Raw genomic sequence first — 19,748 nt, 5'->3', positions numbered from 1 at the left:
GGATTGCTAACAAATATCTAGAAAAGGAAATATTGATCACAAAGAGTCAACATGGCTTCATCACAAAAAGGTCATGCCAGACTAACCTTCTTTTCTTTTTGCCATGCTTACTAAGTGGTAGAGCAGGGAAATACTGTTGGTTACCTAGATTTCAGCAAAACATTTGACAGTCTCTCTTGTCCTTGTGAACAATCTGGAATGAGTAGGCTGGACAAGAGTACAATAGTTATAGAAGGATGCAGAACTAGTTAAATGGACGGACTTCAAAAGTTGCCGTTAATAAGTTGATGTCAGTTTTGACAAAAATCCCCAGCAGAGTGCCTTAAGGAGGTTTTTCACTTTGCTCTATTCAACATTTGTGACTTGGATGAAGGCACAGGTATCATACTTATGAAATTGCAGGTGACACTAAGTTAGAAGTATATTAGGTTACAAATACTAACACATTAGATGACAGAGCCAGTATTTCAAAAGATCTCAATAGACTAGTACAATCAGTCACCGAAACCTAATATGATGAAAAAATTAGTGGATTTAAGTGTTAAATCCTATCATTTAGATTCAAAAAATGGGCTTCACAAGTACAAGATAAAAAAGACAAGGCTACATGAGAGAGACACACACACAGACAGAGAGACAGAGTGCAAGTATACAAGAGCATTTATTAAGTATTTACTATGTGCCAGTCTGCACTAATTGCTGACAGTCTCTGCCCTCAAAGAACTTATTACATTCTTTTGGAGGCAAATATATAAAGGGGAGCAAGGAAGGAAGGAAGGAAGGAAGGAGTGGTATATAAGCAGCAACATCATGTAGAGATGCCTATGAAGTGATGTGAAAGATCAGTCCTGCGTAAGGTAAAGAGAAAACTCACCTATCAAAGCCTGGTGTCCCAGAAACAAAATCCAAGATTCCAATGAGAGGGGTTGAGGATGATCTCTGTTCAGACAGTTGAAGGGAAGGAAAGGGAAGGGAGTCAGGAAGTGATGACTGTTTATATGAAAAATATCTGGGGGTTTTGGTGGACTGCTAGTTCAATATGAATTAACTGGGTGACATAACAGCAAAGGAAAATTAATAGGATCTTATGCTGCATTGAGAGGCATAGTGTCTAAGACATATGAGGTGATCTTCCCTCCCTAGTTCAGATCACATTTGGAGTATTGTGTTCATTAGCAGGAACAAAGTACAGTACATCCCGAAGAGAATAATATGGACATTGAAAGTGCTGAAGACCGTACCTTGTCAGTACTTGCCATACGTTGTCAGTAGGGATATTCATTCTCCCATGAAGTGGGAGAGATGATTTTCAAATATTTGAAGGATTGACATGTTGGAAGTGGATTACAGTTATTTTGGTAAGCTTTAGAAGGCAAAATCATCAGCAATGGGTAGAAACTGTGTCAGAGGCAGAGTTAGGCTTGATGTAAAGAAAAAAAAACTTCCTAATAATTAGAATTGTCCAAAAGTGGGATGAACTGCCTTGGGAGGTAGTGGGTTCCCCCTTACTAGAGATCCCTTTAGTGAAGTCTTGCTGACCACTTATTTGGGATGTTATTGAAAGGATTCTTGGTCTAATAAAAGTTGACTAGTACTGACATGGGCCACTCACTATTAGATGACTTCTAAGTTTCTCGCTGAAGCTTTATTGCTCTCCTTGCTTCTAGTTTCCTTCTTCCAAACCATCCTCCACACAGTTGCCAAATTGATGTTCCTAAAGTACAGATTTGACCATGGTACTCTTTTGCTCAAGAAACTTTAGTGGCTTCCTATTACTTCTAGGACAAACTACAAACTCTCCTCTTTAGTATTTAAATCTATCCTTTTATACTGATTTCACACATCACTCCCCCCACCCCACCCACATGTATGCTGTTTGAGCTAAATTGGCCCACTCTTACCCTTACATGACATTTCATCTCCCATCTTCATGTCTAGAATGCTTTTCCTCCTTAAGTCTGCCTATTGGATTCTTTAGCTCCCTTCAAGGATCAGTACAAGTATAATGAGGCCTTTCCTGATGTTTCTTTTTAGTGTTATTTACTCCCTGCCCCTTGAAATTACTTAATGTTTTATATTGACTTATTTGTGTACATGCTGTTTCCCAGTTAAGATATTTGAGGACAATTATTTTGTCTTTTATTTCCTTGACCTGGAAAGAGTATAGTAAATTGTAGATGCTTAATAAGTGCTTTTTGAATTTAATTGAATTCTGAATTTATAAACTAAGCAAAGTGATCTCCCTAACAGTGCAAAGCTTTGTGAGTGGCAAAGACTGAACTCAAGAACTGAGCTGGTCTTCTCATTCCAAGTGCAGAGTTCTTTGGGAAATGTTGTAACAGATTTACCTCAGTTATTTATTTGTAATTGTTTGTTGTTTTTTTGTTTTTTGTTTTTTTAGCTAGGCAATGGGGTTAAGTGACTTGCCCAGGGTCACACAGCTAGTAAGTGTTATGTGTCTGAGGCCGGATTTGAACTCAGGTCCTCCTAAATCCAGGGCTGGTGCTCTATCTACTGCGCCACCCAGCTGCCCCTATTTATTTGTAATTACTAATTAGTAATTAAATCAATATTGTTTTAGCAGACTTAACATTAAACAACTTTATTAGTTTTCCATTTCATATCAACTCTACTGAAATAATCCTGGTTATTTGCTGTTGTCATTGTCATTTGTGCAACCAGTTACAAAATTTTTTAAAGTATTTGTTACAATTGAAGTTACAAGATGGTTACTTTAGTAAAGACATGCATTCAAGATAGTGTATTAATGGAATTTTTTAGTCTAATCTGCTTCGGGCATATTAAGGAAAGAATTTGGTTTGAGACAATAGCATAAATTCCAGGCCTCCAAGAAAAGCCCAGTGAAGAAGGTAACCTCACCATACCCAAAGGCCCTTGCCAGTTCCCCCTCCCCCTTCCTGTCTTCCTTTCATAGATTCCCAAGCACCACAGGGAATGTTTGGATGGTAGCTACAACCATGCAGAGGATGGAATTTTAATTAAGTTATTGTTGGGTTTTTCCAGACCTGTATCTTTGTTGAAAAGTTGTTTGCATTCCTATGGTCCAAAGTATAAGGAAATGATCCATATTAACAATTTCCAATTATTTCCTCAAGGGTTCCTTTATTGCCAAACTCCTTTTATGTCTTTGTTCATAAGAGAGAGAGAAATGACTCAAAGAATACTTTAGCTCTCTATGGACCCATCTGATATATTTTCTTCCAGTTTTTCTTATTCAGCTATAACCCAAGGTGATATGCTATGTTCCACGACAACTATATCCTTTCTCATTATTTTCTCGTTACTCTTTTGAAAATAATTGCCAGAGAGCTGGTCCTTTTCTCAGAGTATTTCTCTGGGGTTCTCTTAATCCTGTTCAGAACACTAGGACTACAGTATTATAATTGGCTCAGGATTTTTAGGTGTCCCTCAATTCTTTTTCTATCATGACATAAATTGAAGAAGTCACTTGAAACTTTTAAAGTAATATGATATGTGAAATGAATTGATTTCAGTTGAAAGATATAATAGCATTACACTAACAGCAATGTTCAATTAATAAGTAATGAGGGATGAGGGATGGTTCATCTGTTTGTGATGGTGAAGATGACCCCATGATTCAAATATAAAAATATTATCCGTATTCGAATGAGCAATAAAAGAAAGAGGAAAAGGCATTCTGTAGCATGCCTAAAGTATTCCCATTGGATAACAGATGGTGGGAGAAATTGTTATAAGGAACTTTAAGAACACAAATACAGTAAATGGTAGCCCTCAAATATATTTTCTTGAGATCACCTTTAAATACTAACTGGAAAATCTGGCCACAGATAGAAGAGATCCTCTTCAGTTTTATGAATCACAATTTTGTTAATGATATTTCTATGCATGGAATTTATTTCATAAAAGAACAATATGCTACCCTGCTTTGATTTTACTGGCTGATGGGTTAATTGCTTCGTAAATAAACACTTCGCTGAACATATGGGATTTAAACATATTTCTTGCTACATTTGTTTTGTAGGTGGTTTTATAATTTAAAAAAAAAAATCCCTACACTATTCCTGGTATCTACCTTCTGGTTTGCTTCCTATAAAATTTTTATTGATATATTTTGGTTTCATATTATTTTCATTTCTGAATATCTCTCTCCTACTTCTCCTACCCAACAAGTAGTCCTCTATAACAAAAAATAAAAAAGGAAGGAAAAACGCGATAAAAAACTCATCAGTAAATCAGTGAAGTCTGATAGTACATGCACAGTCTCCTGCTTATGCGGAAGGGTGATGCCTTTCCTATTAAAAAAATTTATTTTTCATTAATAAGCCCTTATTTTCTCTCTTTTGCTCCTGCTCCCCTCATTGCAAAAAAGAAAAACAAAAACAAAATTCTTATAATAAATATTCAGTCCAGCAAAATAAATTCTGCCTTGGCCAGGTGCAAAAAAAATGTATATCTCATTCTGCATCTTGAATACAACACTTTTCTGTCAAGAAGTAGGTAGTAGCATACTTCATTATTGGTGCCCAAAAATTATGATTGGTCATTGCATTGATCGGAGAGAATTAAGTCTTTCAAAGCTGTTTGTCTTTACGATGTTGTTATTGCATAAATTATCCTCTTGGTTTTTCTCACTTCATTCTATATCAGATCACACAAGATTTCCTACATTTTTCTGAAATTATCCTTTTTGTCATTTCTTACACCACAGTAGTATTCCATTACATTCATATATTATAATTTATACAGCCATTGATAAACATCTCCTTAGTTTCTAGTTCTTTGCCACTACAAAAGAGCTACTATAAATATCTTTGTACATATAAGTTCTTTTTTTTTATATTTCTTTGAAACTTTTGTTCTAGTATCAATGTTGCCGGATCAAAAGATGTATACACTTTTGTGGCTTTGGGGTCATAATTCCAGTTGCTTTCCAAAATGTCTGGACCAATTCACAGCTCTACTAGTAGTGGATTAGTGTGCATGTTTCCCCAACATCCCTGCAACATTTGTTATTTTCCTTTTTTGTCACATTTACCCATCTGATAAGCATGAGGTGGAACCTGAGATGTGCTTTAATTTACATTTCTCTAATAGTGATTTGGAGCATTTTTTTTTCACATGCAACTAATGGCTTGGATTTCTTTTTCTGAAAACTATCTCTTGGTATCCTGTGTATCAGTTGGGGAATGGCTTTTATTCTTATAAATTTGAATGAGATTCTTATTTGGAATCATCTTATTTATCTTGGCAAAGTGCCTAGTAGATAATAGTTGCTTAGTAAATGCTTGTTGACAGGACTTGGAAATGTCAAAGAAAGTTGCTGCAAAGATTTTTTTTCACCCAGTTAACTGTTTCCCTTCTAATTGTGTCTTCATTGGCTTTATTTGTACATTTTCTCTTTTGTGATCATTTTTATCCCATGTTTGGTCATAAGGTGCCTTTTTACAACTCTCTTCCAGGGCCACCGTTGGTCATTGTAATTGCAGCATCAGTTTTCATTGTTTTTTGTCATTGTTGTCTTTTTTTCTTTACATGTTGTAGTCATTGAGCAATTAAATGGCATAGTGAATAGAGTGAAGGACTTAAAGCAGAAAGACATGAGTCTAAATCCTAAGACACTCTCTAATTGTGTGACCCTAAATAAGCCTTTTAACCTCTCTGTGCCTCAGTTTTCTCATCTGTAGAAATGGGAAGAGATGACATGTGTAGCACTTTGCAAACCTTAAGATGCTCTATAAATGCTAGCTATTATTTTCTTTCCTAGTTCTGTTTATTTCTCTTTATATTAGTTCAAATAAGGCTCCGCCAAATTCTTCATTATTTCTCTCCCCTCTTCCCTCCCCACTTCTCTTTCTCACGTTCCTCTTCCCCCCCCCCCCATACATATCTCTCCCAAGCTAGGAGTACTGAGGCCACTCACAGACTTAATTGCAATACTGATTGATATGGAAATTTTAACTTATTCAGTTTTTCTGACTTTGCCTGGTTTGCTCCTCCTTAGGCAACCTGGTGGCCTTCAGCCCCCAGGGCTCACCAAGAACTATCATTCTCAGCCTTCCCCAGCAGCAGAAATTATGTGTGTGCCCCTGCCCCATACCCAACCATAGTCATCATTCTTAGCTATAGTAGTATTCAATTGATTTTCTGTATTTTGTGATGATTTTTGCCACTTCTTTCCATTTAGAAGCATATTTTTATGTTTTGAGTGATTAATATCCCTTCCAGGAATGTCCTAAGTAATTGGACAGTAAAGTAGTTTTGTGTGAAGCTTTGCAAACCTAAGAACTAAAATAAGTATCTCTTTTTTTAAAAAATGGAATCCATGTGTAAGAATAATTATCATAATATGGAAACAGCTTTTTCTCTTTTAAGTTTGGTGGGATGCTTCCCAGACTACAATCTTCCCTTTTCCCTTCTGAACTCCACCCCAAGTGCCACTTGCAATCTTGAGATAGGCCCAGAAAGCATCAGCTGGGACGATGGCCTTACTGGTGGAGAAGAATCATCTGTGGTGAGGGGAAGTGGCTGATCCCAGAACTGGCTTTTTGTTGACCCCTTACCTACCAAAATTCCCTTTGTATCTCTTTTTGAGTCTAGTTTTCTTTCTGAAAATATTTCAAATGCCTCTTTATAATTGAATGTCTATCTTTTTCATTTATAGTTAAGCTCACATTTTCAGGATAGGTCACACTGGACTGCATCCTAAGCTCCATTGCTCCTTGGAAGATATTATTCCATTCCCTTCCGTTTTCTGGTGGGTACAGAATAGTCTTGAATTATATTAATTTCCTTTCCTTTGTACTTGAGAGTGTTTTTTCTGATCATTTGAAGAACATGTTTCTGAATTGAATTATTAAACTTAACCACTATATATCTTGGAGTTTGCAGCCTTAGGTTTTTTTTCTGGAAGTGATTTGTGAATTCTTCCAGTTGGTATTTCATTTACTATGTTCAAAAGTTCTGGGCAGTTCTCTTCTATTATTTTCTGCCATTATGGTTTTAAGATATTTTGTCCTGTTGTATTCTGGGAGACCTGTGTTCCCTAGGTTGTCTCTATGCACCCTGTCTTCAAGATCACTATGTTTTATTTGTATAGTGGACATATTTTCATTTAATGTTATTGTTCTTTTATTCTCTTCTTCTAGATTGACCTTTACTTTGTATATCTGTTGTTTTCTCCTTTGTTTCTTTGGCAAGAGTTTTAATCATAAATTCCAGTTTTCCTATTCTACCCCATTACTTTTGTTGTGCAGGACATAAATCCTACTCTCATAATTTGCATTTCTCTTTTGAACTACTCAGGAATAGCATGTTTTTAGTTCCATGTTCCCCTCAAATTCCATAGCGTCTTCAGGCTCATCAAATATTTCATTATTTTCTTTTGTTTTCTTTGCTATATTTATTCAGAGATGTTTGAACTCATTGGCTAGATCTGGAGGCTGTATTTCTTTCTGCTGTTAATAATTTCCCTGTTGATTTATCTGCTAATGTTCAAGGTCTTTGAGTTTTCTTCTTCCTGAGGTCTTTGGTAATTTCAGTCTCTCCCCACCCCTTTATTTTCCCCTATTAATTGCTTTCTGAGTCTTTGATTTGCTGGTTTCTTTGGGGGCTGGATCTCAAAGCATTTTAACCTCCTGTCACACTGTGCAATTCATGGTACACCAGCCTAGGTTTCTACCATAAGTGACCTTTGGGTGAACAGAACTGGCTCCATCTGGGTGCTGAGTACTTTCCCTCAAGCTTAGTGGAGTGCCACATGGTGAATCCCTACCCCCCCCCCCTCACCCTCAGCTTTGCCATATGCACACTATGAGCTGTTCAGGTGTCCTGTCCTGCTCCCTCTGTTCCTCAGTTCTCTAACAGAGAACTGCCATGCTCAGTGCTAGGAGGTTAATTTTTGTAATTTAGGTTTCTGAGGCTCAGTGAAGAGATAGGGTAGGATGTGGTGTTGAGCATTATTTCCAGTTCAGACACACATCCTACCTCTTTCCCTCTATTCCTGGCTCTCCCACACAGAGCTTTTGCAGCACAGAATGCTGTCTGCTGTGGTCCTGGCTGTATGGTCCCAATAAGTTTCAGTAGTCTGCAGAGTACTGCGGAGAGGTATGCTGGCTGGCTATCTGTCCTAGCCTGAGTAAACTTCTATAGCCTGCAACCAGGAATTCCATGGCACTGGAAAGGAGAAAGGAAACTGGGGTTTGGGTTAAGTCTGTTGCAAGACAATATGGGTTAGCTAATACAGCCTTGCTGCTGATAGTGTGAGGTGAGGGGAATGGATACTGAGTGGGCTCAGTGTAGATGTCAATTCATGGGTTTGTTTTTCACCTTCTTTTATATTCCAAGTATGCTAAATCATGATGACAGCTGAAACTTCTTTATCTTCAGCACATAATTCCTGTTTTGGAGAGGTTTGAGAGGTTGAGGGAATCAGAAAATGTCTAGTTTTTCATCTTGTCTAATCACATGCCCCAGAAGTTGCATCTCTTGTTTGACAAGTGATTGGGCAATGGGTTTTTATTGAGGTCTTTCTCTATCTTTCTTTAGGCCTTCAGTGACCCAAAGTTGGGTTCCAGAATAAAGCTGAGAATTCATGTCCTGGGTGGAAAAACAAGAGCCAGGTAAAATAAATAAACAAACAGTGTATTCCTCTGAGCATTCTATGCTATGACATAGCTGTTTGAAACTCAATATAAGAATAAATTATTTCATAATTTGGGGAAAAATTTAGAAATATATTGAAGAAAATATAAACTCTCAATTTTAAATGTGAATGTATTAACCAAATAAAATTAAAAAGAATATTTTGAAAAAGAAAATAAGAACCCACAATCTGTTGCTATAAGATACATATTTAAAAAACAAAGATATACACAGAATAAAAATGAGACTATCAAGTGAATCCAAAAAGGTAGAAGTTGTGAATGTGTTCAGTCATTTCAGTTGTCTCTGATTCTTTGTGACCTTATTTGGGGTTTTCTTGGCAAAGATACTGGAGAGGTTGGCCATTTCCTTCTCCAGCTCATTTTGCAGATGAGGCAACTGAGACAAACAGAGTGAAGTGACTTGCTCAAGGTCACACATCTAGTATAGTGTCTGAGGTCAGATTTGAACACAGTTCTTCCAGACTCTGAGCCTGGTGCCACACAGCTCCCATTGTAATCATGCTATCAGACAAATCAGAAACAAACTTTGAAAACATAAAAAAGGGATGAACAAGGAAACTGCATTATTCTGCAAGGAACCGTAGACAACAAACCAATATAAATATTGAATTTAGATCTTCCAGCAGCCTAAGCATCAAAATTCATAAGGGATACATTAACTGAACAACAGAAACACATAGACAGTAAGACAATAATAAAAGATTTCAATGTCCTCCTTTTAGTTTTGGAGAAATCTAACAGAAAGATAAAGGGAAAAATATGGAACTGAACAAATTGCTAGGGAAACCAGAGTTAAGAAGGTGCTATCTTCTAAAAGAGACTACTAAAGAATATACATATTTTTCATTCCACATAGAACTTAAAAAAAAATTATCCATGTAATTAGGGCACGGAGAAATTACAAATAAAGGAAAAAGGTAGAAATAGTAAGTAAATACTTTATAGGCCATAATACAATAAAAATAGTAATTACTTCCAGGACCTCAAACAAAAGACAGAGACAGAAATGAAGACTTAAAAATGAAATCCTAAATCATGAGTGGGTCAAAGAACAAAACATAAAAAGAACAAAATACCAAAATTTCTGGGAAACTCATAGGGGGAGGTTAGAAATCATATCTCTACAAATATATATTAAGAAAATAGAAAAAAAGGGAATTAATGAACTGACTATACACTTAAAAATTAGAAAGTCAACAAATAAAATGAGCACAGAAGAGATTAAAAATATTATTGAAGAAATAGATAAAATGGAAACAAAAAACCATAGAAATGAAGAATAAAACTAAAAAGTGGTTCTTTGAAGAAACTAATAACATTTATAAACTTTTAGCCAATCTAATTGGCAGGAAATCAGATGAACAAAATAGCAAATAAATAAAGTGAAATCACAACAAAATCAGAATAAGAGAATAATGAGAACCTTTTTATTATATACTAACAAAACTGAGAACACAAAAGAAGTAGAAACATTTCTAAAACATATAATACCTAGACTAACAGAACAACAAATTGATATCTAAAATAATCAAATTTCAGAAAAGGAAGCAGAACTGGCTACAAAGGAACTACTTTTAAAAAAGCCCTTCTGGCCCTGATGGAGTCACAAAAGAATTCTATCAAACTTATAAAGAAAAATATTAACCATACTACACAAATTATTCTCAAAAATTGACAAAGTGCTCTACCAAAATCTTTTTATGAGACAAATATAATCCTAGTACTTAAACCAGAGATGCATCAAAGCACAAAAGTAGAACTTCAGACCAATATCATTAATGAATATCTATTCAAATTTTTAAAATAAAATCCTCTCAAAGAGACAACTGTGATTTACCCAAGAAATCCTTCTTCTTGATTGTATTCAATTTATATCAGGAATATGAGGATGGTTCACTATTTTAATAGGAAAACTATCAACATAATCAAATTAAAAACAAAAACATCCAAAACCACATTATCTCAAGAGATGTGAGAAAAGCTTTTGACAGAATTTGATACTAATTTATGATAAAATCCCTACAAAGTCTAGGCATAAAGGGACCTTTTTAAAAGTCATAAAAAGTATTTAAAATCAAAAACAAGTATCATATGCAATGGAAATTAGACTAAAACTTTTCTGAATAGATCCACGATATTAAAAGGATGCCCACTCTCCCCATTTTAATTTGATATAGTCCTTGAAATGCTAGGAATAGTAGTAAGACAAGAGGAAAAAATGAAAGGTATTGTTGATTAGTCATTGCAGTTGTGTCTGACTCTGTGACCCCATTTAGAGTTTTCTTGTCAAAGATACTGGAGTGGTTCTACAACTCATTTTACAGATGAGGAAAGTGAGACAAAACAGGGTTAAGTGACTTGCCCAGGATCATATAGCTAGTAACTAAATGTCTGAGGCCAGATCTGAATTCAGGAAGATGAGTCTTTCTGACTCCAGGACCAGAACTTTATCCACTTCACCACTTAGCTGCCCTAGGTAAAGAGAAGGTTAAAAAAAAAAACCTATCCCTATTTGCTGATGATATGATGGTTTGTTAGGAAAATCCTAGGGAATAAGCAAAGATACTAATTGAGACAATAGCTTCTTCAAAATTTCAGGCTTCAAAATAAACCCTCAAAAATCAATTGATTTTATACATAATAATTTTAAAAGCCAATAGGCAATAATAGAGGAATCTCATTCCAAATAACTATAAAATGCATAAAGTATCTGGGAAATCAATTAACCAAATCACACAAATGCTTATGGCTGGGCCATGTCAATATAAGAAAATGACAATACTATCAAAGTTAATTTGCACTTTCAGTGTCTTACCAATTAAATTATCAAAATGATACTTTACAGATTTGATAAAGAATATCATAATTCACTTGGAAAAATAGAACATATAGATTATCAAGGGAATGATAAAAAGAGGAAGGGGAAGAAGAGATAATAGTACCTCCAGACCTCAAACTATTTTATAAAGTAGCGATCATCAGAACCATCTGGTATTGCTTAAAATGTAGAGGTAGATCAGTGATACAGCCTAGAGTCAGAAACAATAGAACTCAATAACTTCGTATTTGATGAACTAGAAAATATAGATAAGTTAAGAAAGAACTCTCTGGTAAAAACAGCTGGGAAAACTGGAAAGCAGTCTGGCAGAAATTAGACTTAAACTGATACATTACACTGTATTCCAAAATACATTCTAAATCAATAGCCATACAGGCAATTAGAAAAGAAATAGAGGCAATTACTAAAGATAAAATAAATAAATTTAATTACTTGAAATAGAAAAGCTTCTGGACAGACAAAATTAATGCACTTAGATTGAGAATGGAAGCAGTCAAATGAGGGGAAAAATATCTGTGACAAATTTCTCTCATAAGGGTTTGGTATCCAAAATACATAAACAGTTAACAATTATATATGCATACACATGTATGTATGCACATTCCTCAATAAGTAAGTTTTCAAAGGGAAAACAAACAGCTCTTAAAAGATTTGTAAACTATTAGTAAAGACATGTGAGAAAGCTCCAAATGATTAAAGGAGAAATGCAAATCAAACAACTCTGAGGTTTTACCTCACAACCTAAAAATTGGCAAAGATGACAAAGTATTGTAATAGTACTGGGGTGGGGAGGGTTGTGGAAAGTTAGGTGTATTGGTGCATTGTTTGTGGAGGTGTGAATCTATACAGCTATTTTGGAAACCAGTTTGGAATTACGCAAATAAAATTACTAAAATGTCCATATCCTTTGACCCAGGGATTTTTTTTACTGGGTTTATACCCTAAGGAGGGTGTCCACCAGAATATTCATAACAACACTTGAATTGGAATTGGAAACAAAGTAGATGCTCATTCGTTAGGTTATAGCTAAATAAATTATGGTCCATTAATGTAATGTAATTTAACATGCTGTAAGAAATGATGAATATGATGAATGAAGATATACATGGAAAGATCTGTATAAGCTGATGGAGTAAACAGATTCAAGAAAACAATGTACGCAATAATTACAACATTGTAAACAGAAAGAAGAACCACACCCTCACAAAAAATCAAAAGTGAATGTTGCAAAATTATAAAGAATAAGCATGATTGAAAAGAAGAGATATGAAAAGACCCTCCTACCCCTCTTTGCAGAGGTGGGAGATCCACAGGTGTTACACATTCCACATACTTCCAGATTTTTTTCAATATATTGATCAGTTATGCTGATTTCATCCTCTTTTTCTTGTCTTAAAAATAGTATCTGTTATATGGGATGGCTCTTGGAGAGAGAAGGAGTTATACTGGGGAAAACTAATGATGTAAAGAAAAACTTCAATTAAAAATTCATCTAAAAAGTAAATTACTAGAGTATCAGTCATTTGAAACACTGAGGTGGTAGTTTTTATTTTTTAAGAGCAAACAGAAGTTTCGTGCTGAGGTTAGGATCCTTATTCCATTTGGAAAATGCTGAAATTAAAAATGTATCTATAAAACTTTAAGATTGAAGTTCCACAGTATTATTAAATGGAAATCTATGTTATTGCTCCTCCTTTGATATTGTACTATAAAATTGTCTTTACAACTTGAATGCCTTAGTGTGGCATAATCTATCCAACTGAAGCTTATTTTTGCCTTGAAAACTTTCCTTAGTCTAGATAGTCTCTTTTTTGTTTCCTCTAAGAGGATTATTTTTTTTGTTTTTTTTTTCTTCAAACAATACATTGTCTCCTTTCTTCAGGAAACACCTTTTTTCTGGATATGATGCATTTAGTTTTTGTCATTTCCACTTCAGTGTGAACTATGAAGTCATCCTTTTCCTGTGACAAGGAAATTTCCCAGCTGTTCATGAAATGTGGAAGCTTACTTGGAGAGGGAGCATAAACTCAGAAAGTTATGTTGCTTCTCCACACTCTATGTTATCAAATTGTTTTTTCCATAGAGCTGATTTTTTTCTTTTCTGTTCAAATGTGTGCCATCCAGCAGTCAGGGTAACAGTTTCCTACTTGTTACTTTTTTTTACATGTACCTGAGAAAGAATGCTTTGATATTTATACTTTGACCATTGGCATAAAATTCTTACCTTCCGTAAACTTTTATTGAAAAGGAAAGGCTAGGAATTGGGAAAGATGGAAAGTTTGGTATTGCTTTAATTAACTACCTTTTGAAGGTAAACCTAGTGTCTTCTTGGTTAAAAATACTTACCACTTCCTCTCTCAACTCTAGACACACCCATTTAAACTCACCAACCATCATTTCCTTTGTTTTTTAACCTATCTTGTTTATGTAGTGTGTAAGTAGAGCTATTGTTTAGTCTGGGACTGGTTTATCTGAGTTCTATTGGGAATTTATGTTCCTATTTTGAGACCAGACAACAAGTAGTTTGATAGTATTTACAAAGCCATATTTTCATATAGAAGTGTGGACTAGGGTTTATCTTATTGCCATTAAATTACAGTGGATGGAATGATTTAGTTTCTGCTTTTACTTATCAAAATGGGAGAGTAGGAAGGGGGGATTTTACCTGAGATGTCAAATATGCATCCAATATGGGCAAATGGCTATTTTGTGCCCTTCATTCAACATTAAACAAATTGTTGAGTTCCTTGTGTGTCAGAATACTATGATGTGCTCAGGGTGGGAGAGATTCACAGTTTTGAAAACATCCTCACGGTTACCTAGGTTCCCAAATTCAATTTCATCCTCAGCTTCTCACTCTCATCTCACATATCTAATTAATTACCAAATGTTGGCGTTTCTATCTCCATGTTATCTCTGAAATAAGTCCCTTCCTCTGTGGTCACAGAATTACCACTCTAGTTTAGTCCCTCATCAACTGAATGAAGACTATTGCAATAAACTTTCCATTTGTTCATCCTATCCCAACCTTGGTACAACCACCAAAGTAATTTCTTAAAATTCAGGTTTTATCATAACACACCCTACTCAACAAACTTCAGTAGCTCCCTGTTACCTCTGGGATCAACTATAAATTCTTCTGCTTGGCATTCAAAGCTTTTTATGACCTAGCCCCTTCTTATATTTCCAGTCTTCTCACATAATACTCCTTATTCTGTGGATCCAGCCATATTTGTCTACTTACTCACTATTTTACGCTCTGAATTCTGGGCTCATCCCTATGCCTTTGCACTGACTGTTCTGCATGGCTGAGCACAACCTTCTCACCTCTGCCTCTTAGAATCCCTGGCTTCCTTAAAGGCTTAGCTCAAGTACTACCTTTTATATGAAGCTTCTCCTGATGCTCCTGGAGATTGCTATCCTCCCTTCCATGACTAAATTGCATTCATTTTGTATATATTATGGGTATAAGTATATGCTTACACATGCTCTCTCCCTCATTAGGATCTAAGCTCCTTGAGGACAAGGACTGTTTCACTTTGTCTCTGTATCCCAGAATTTAGCCTAGAGCCTGGTATAACATAGAAAACATTTCATGAATGCTTATTAATTGATTAATCCCTGCTCCTGTTGGAGCTACAGTAGTAACAAAAACCAAATACAATTCTTGTTAACCACAATCATAATTTGTAATCTTATGTGATAAGTACATTAAAAACATGTAGTGTGAAGTCTGAGTGGGAAGGTTATTACAATTGTGCAATTAGGGAAAGATTCCTGGAAGAATTAGCATTTTCATTGTACATTAGAGGAGAAGAGAGGTATTCAGTAAGCAAAGACAGAGAGAAAGGAATTTCAATCATAACAACATAGAAACAAGAGAACCGTGTGGTGCTCAACTGTTGGTCTTAAGAGAAATAAAAGAATCAGAATTTTACTTCATAATTAGTAGGGAACCATTGGAGATTTTTTAGCAGAAGAACAATTGAACCATATCTGTGCGTAAAGATTAGACTGGCAGCAATATAAAGATGGATTGGAGGGGTTAAAGTGAAGGCAGTAAGACTTGAAGGAAGAGCCTCAAATAGAGTTAGGGCAACAGGAATAGAGGCAATAGAAGGATGCAACAGATATGGGAGGAGAATCCACAGAACTTAGTAATTGATTTGGAAAAGTAATGGAAGAAAGCATCAGAAATAACATGAAATTTTCATAGCAAGTTCAGAAGTCAGGATAGATTTAGAGAGATGTACTGACTAGTTCAAGATACTTTCTGAATTGCCTACAAGATGGTGAAGAAATTTGTTGCTAGGGTGTGAATATTTCAAAATGTCTTTTAAAAAAAAAACACAGTGCTACTTTGGTAATATTTTGATGCTATGGAAACAAACTCCTGGAGTTGAATATTAAAGATCATTTATACTATGTGCCAAAAACTGGTTTTGTCATTGTTGGTACAAACCTGTTCTTCTAGAAGAATGCAGTCAATATATCAGTTGTACCCTATTGTTTCTTCTTAATCAGAAGTTTAATCTATAATTACTCTCTCAAAATTCTTCCCATTATACTAACAATTTTGGTGGAGGTGAATTTTTGTGTTGTAAAAACTATAAAAAATAGGGAATATGTGTGTTAGAGTGGAATGGGGGTGGGTGGGAGAGAAAGAAGTATGGGTTGTGAATCACTTTATTGGATTACTACTTCCTGTTCAGCTGAAGGGATGACTCTATAACTTTGTCTAAATCAGTTTGACTGGTCGCAGCTGTATCCTGTGCTATGCATGGTAATGATTTACTTTCCCACACATCCACTTGATTGTCTTTCTACTTTCCAAATACATTGAACACTACTACAGTATTTAGTAAAGCAGTCTGTGGCAAAGGACTGGATGTTTTCCCAGATATTAATGTGAACAGTAGTTAAATGTAGGGTTGCAGGCAGAGAGAATTATATATGAGGTGTACGCTTTTTAAAAACTGAATGACACAATGAGCCTATTTTCTTTACAAAGGGAGGGAGAGGACTAGAAAAAGTGTTTAGAGATTTTATTTAGTATTATAATATACTTAAAGTCTTCCAGTGATGAGAGTCAGTGTGGTAGAATAGAAAGAGTGCTGGACTTGGAATAAGAAAAGCCTCCATTCATATCCTACCTGACACCAGTGGTTAATACATGGGCAAGTCACTTGAGTCTCTGAGCCTCAATTTCCTGACTAGGTTGTGAGGCTGAAATGCAATGATGCCTACTTTTGCTACTACAGAAATGTAAGATATAGCTTAAAGATTAGACATGTAAAACTTAAAAGTGGTATATAAATGCTAAGTAACTAAGCTGAGGCTTGGTACTAACTGCCTTTGCTGTTGGGAAATGTGGTTCGGTCTATAGTTATATAGCTAACTCTCTCTTTTCCAGTCAAAATCCCTTTAATTCAGTCTTAGGATGCCTTAGGTCAGCTTTCTTCCCCTGCTTCTGTTTTTGACTCCCTCATAAATCATCTGTGTCAATTCTACTCCTAACATTTCCTTATCTTACTCTTTCCTCTTTTTCTATTGTACCCTATAGAATGGTGTTTCATTCTTAAATTCCTCACATCAATGAACCCTCCCTTGATGAAACCTACCTTCCTCCTCTTGGCAGAAAGGTGGAAGACTGTGGGGGTCAGAATGCTGTATATATTGTCAGACATGACCACTATATCTGGTATTCTTGCATAATTATTTATCAAGAATACCAGATATAGTAGGTAGGTTTCATCATCTTTTTTCCAGAACCAAGATTGGTACTTATTGGTACTGTTTCATTTTATTGTTTCTTCTTTATATTATTGTATATGTTGCTTCTGCTTATTCCATTCTACACCAGTTCATACAAGTCTTTCTATGTATATCTGTGTATTTGTGTGTGGGGGGGGGGGGGGGGGGGGGTGTTTATCTTCCCCCAATAGAATGTAACCACCTTGAGTCAAAAGGAATGTTTCATTTTTGTCTTTGTATCCCAAATACCTGGCATAATTCCTGGTACAAAGTGCTGACATGTTTGTTTATTCATTGATTGATTAACTAGCTGCCCTTAAGATTAAATATCTTTTTTTCATTCTCCTTCCCTCATCTTTTTACTGCTAAATCATTTTTTCGGTGCTTATCCTTCTTGAACTTCTTTGACATTTTTGACCATTTTTCAGGATGCTCATTGGGTTTTTAGGACACTGTGCTCAATTCTGTCTGCACCTCTCTGTCTGATGAATCCTTAAATTCATCTCCTCTCCTCCATGTGTGGATATGTCCCAGGGCTCTGTTCTGCCTCTCCCCCCTCTTTTTTCTTCTCTCTGAACATTCTCTCTTTATGATCTCAAAAGCTCTCACAAATTCAGTTATCTCTCAGCTCCAATTCCACATCTCTAACTGCCTATTGGACATTTCTACCAGAATGACCACTGACATCTCAAACCCAATATGTCTAAAACAAAATGCATTATAATTCCTTATAAACCTACCCTTCCTCCTAGCTTCTTTATTTTTGTCAAGGACAGTACCATTCTTCTAGTTTTCCAAGTTCACAACCTAGTAATCATTCACCAACTTTCCCTTCTCCTTAACCTTCCATATCCAGTCAGATGCTGAGTCTTATCAAGTCTGTCTCCACATCTTTTGCATCCATCCCTTTGTCTGTCTTCACATAACTACCTCTGGCCTGGACTATTAAAATAGCCTGCTAATTGGTCACCTGGCCTACAGTTAGTTACTCCTCTCCATCCATCATTCATATAGCTGCCAATTTGATATTCCAAAAGCAGAAGTTCATTAGTTCTCTATTTAGTAAAGTTTTGTGGATCCCAATTGCTTCTAGGATAATGGACAAACTACTCTTAATAAAAGCCCTTTACAGTTTAGCTCTAACCTATCTTACCAGTTTGATTACATATTGCTTCCCTTCAGAAGTTCTAGCAACATTAGCTGATAGTGGAGGGTACACTCACATTTGTAGAGATAAAGATGACCTGGTGAATAATTTTTCCTTTATTGCTGTAGAGTACTTATTTGCTAAATCTAAATAAGAATACTGTTAGGAACCAAATTTTATTATTTTCAGGAACCATAATCTCTGAAGATTATTTTGGGGAAGGATAAAGTCAGGTGTGTAGTATGTTGTACTGTGTTAGAGGCAGGTAGGTGGCACAGTGGATAGAGCACTGGGCTTGGAGTCAGGAAGACCTGAGTTCAAATCCACCCTCAGACACTAGCTGCGTGACCCTGGGCAAATTACTTTACTTATGTCTTCCTCAGTTTCTTCAACTGCAAAATGGAGATAATAATAGCACCTACCTCACAGGGTTGTTGTGAGGATCAAATTAGATAATGCTTGTAAAGTGCCAGACACTGTGCTAAAGACTGTATAAATATAATCTCATTTGATCCTCAAAATAAGTAAATGTTATTGTGCATCATACATAGTAGGCACATAAGAATAATAATACCTAACATTTATATAACAGCTACTATATACCAAGTACAGTGCTAAGCACTTTACAAATATAATCTAATTTGGTCCTCATATAACATCTCTGAAAAATAGGTGCTGTTATTATCCCCATTTTACAGATGAGGAGACTGAGGTTAAGTGATTTCCTAAGACCACACAGCTAGTAAATGTCTGAGGTCAAATTTGAATTCAGGTCTTCTTGTCTCCAGGCTCAGTGGTTTATCCACTGTGCTACCTAGCTGCATCTAATAAATGTTTATTCCCTTCCCCTTCTCTTCCCCATTCCCCTTGTATTTCACAAATGGTGTCCTCTTATTATAGTGCAATAGTCAAATGAGAAATAGATATTTGTGGAAGGGACAAGTGAACTCAGTTGCAAAGAGACTTATAGTTAACAAATTGACTGATCACTGTAGAACTAAGAATTAATTTTTCTTTTTGCCACCTCAGGTTATTGGACTTTGATAGGATAATTACCCATTTAGGTTCCATCATGATATATGAATAATTAAAAAAAAGTCATAAAATAATACCAATTTATATTTGTATACAATTAAAACAGTAGTTTGGGAGGAATTAGAGATTTTTGGCTTCTTTTTTAATATTTTTATTTTTATCATTAAGTATTTCCCAATTTCGTGTAAAAAAGTTTAACATTCTTTTTTTTTTTAAATTTTGGAGGCAATGAGGGTGAAGTGACTTGCCCAGGGTCACACAGCTAGCTAGTAAGTGTCTGAGGCCAAATTTGAACTCAGGTTGCCCT

General features: G+C 35.5%; 1 protein-coding gene across 7 annotated transcripts in view; it reads left to right on the top strand.

Annotated features, from left to right (window-relative positions):
• The window catches only part of ADD3 (adducin 3), a 159,199-nt gene that overhangs the window by 48,142 nt on the left and 91,309 nt on the right, over positions 1-19,748 (top strand). For 6 of the 7 annotated variants that reach the window (XM_027851580.1, XM_027851582.1, XM_027851585.1 and 3 more), the window contains one exon: positions 8,548-8,621. The exons of the other annotated variant lie outside the window; for it this stretch is intronic. The gene's annotated coding sequence lies outside the window, so the exon portion shown is untranslated. The remainder of the gene's footprint in view (positions 1-8,547; positions 8,622-19,748) is intronic. 7 annotated transcript variants of the gene reach the window in all.

This window comes from Vombatus ursinus, unplaced genomic scaffold (assembly GCF_900497805.2).
Source record: "Vombatus ursinus unplaced genomic scaffold, bare-nosed wombat genome assembly UNPS02009205.1, whole genome shotgun sequence".
NCBI lineage: Eukaryota > Metazoa > Chordata > Mammalia > Diprotodontia > Vombatidae > Vombatus > Vombatus ursinus.
This window is presented reverse-complemented; position numbering and strand designations above follow the sequence as displayed.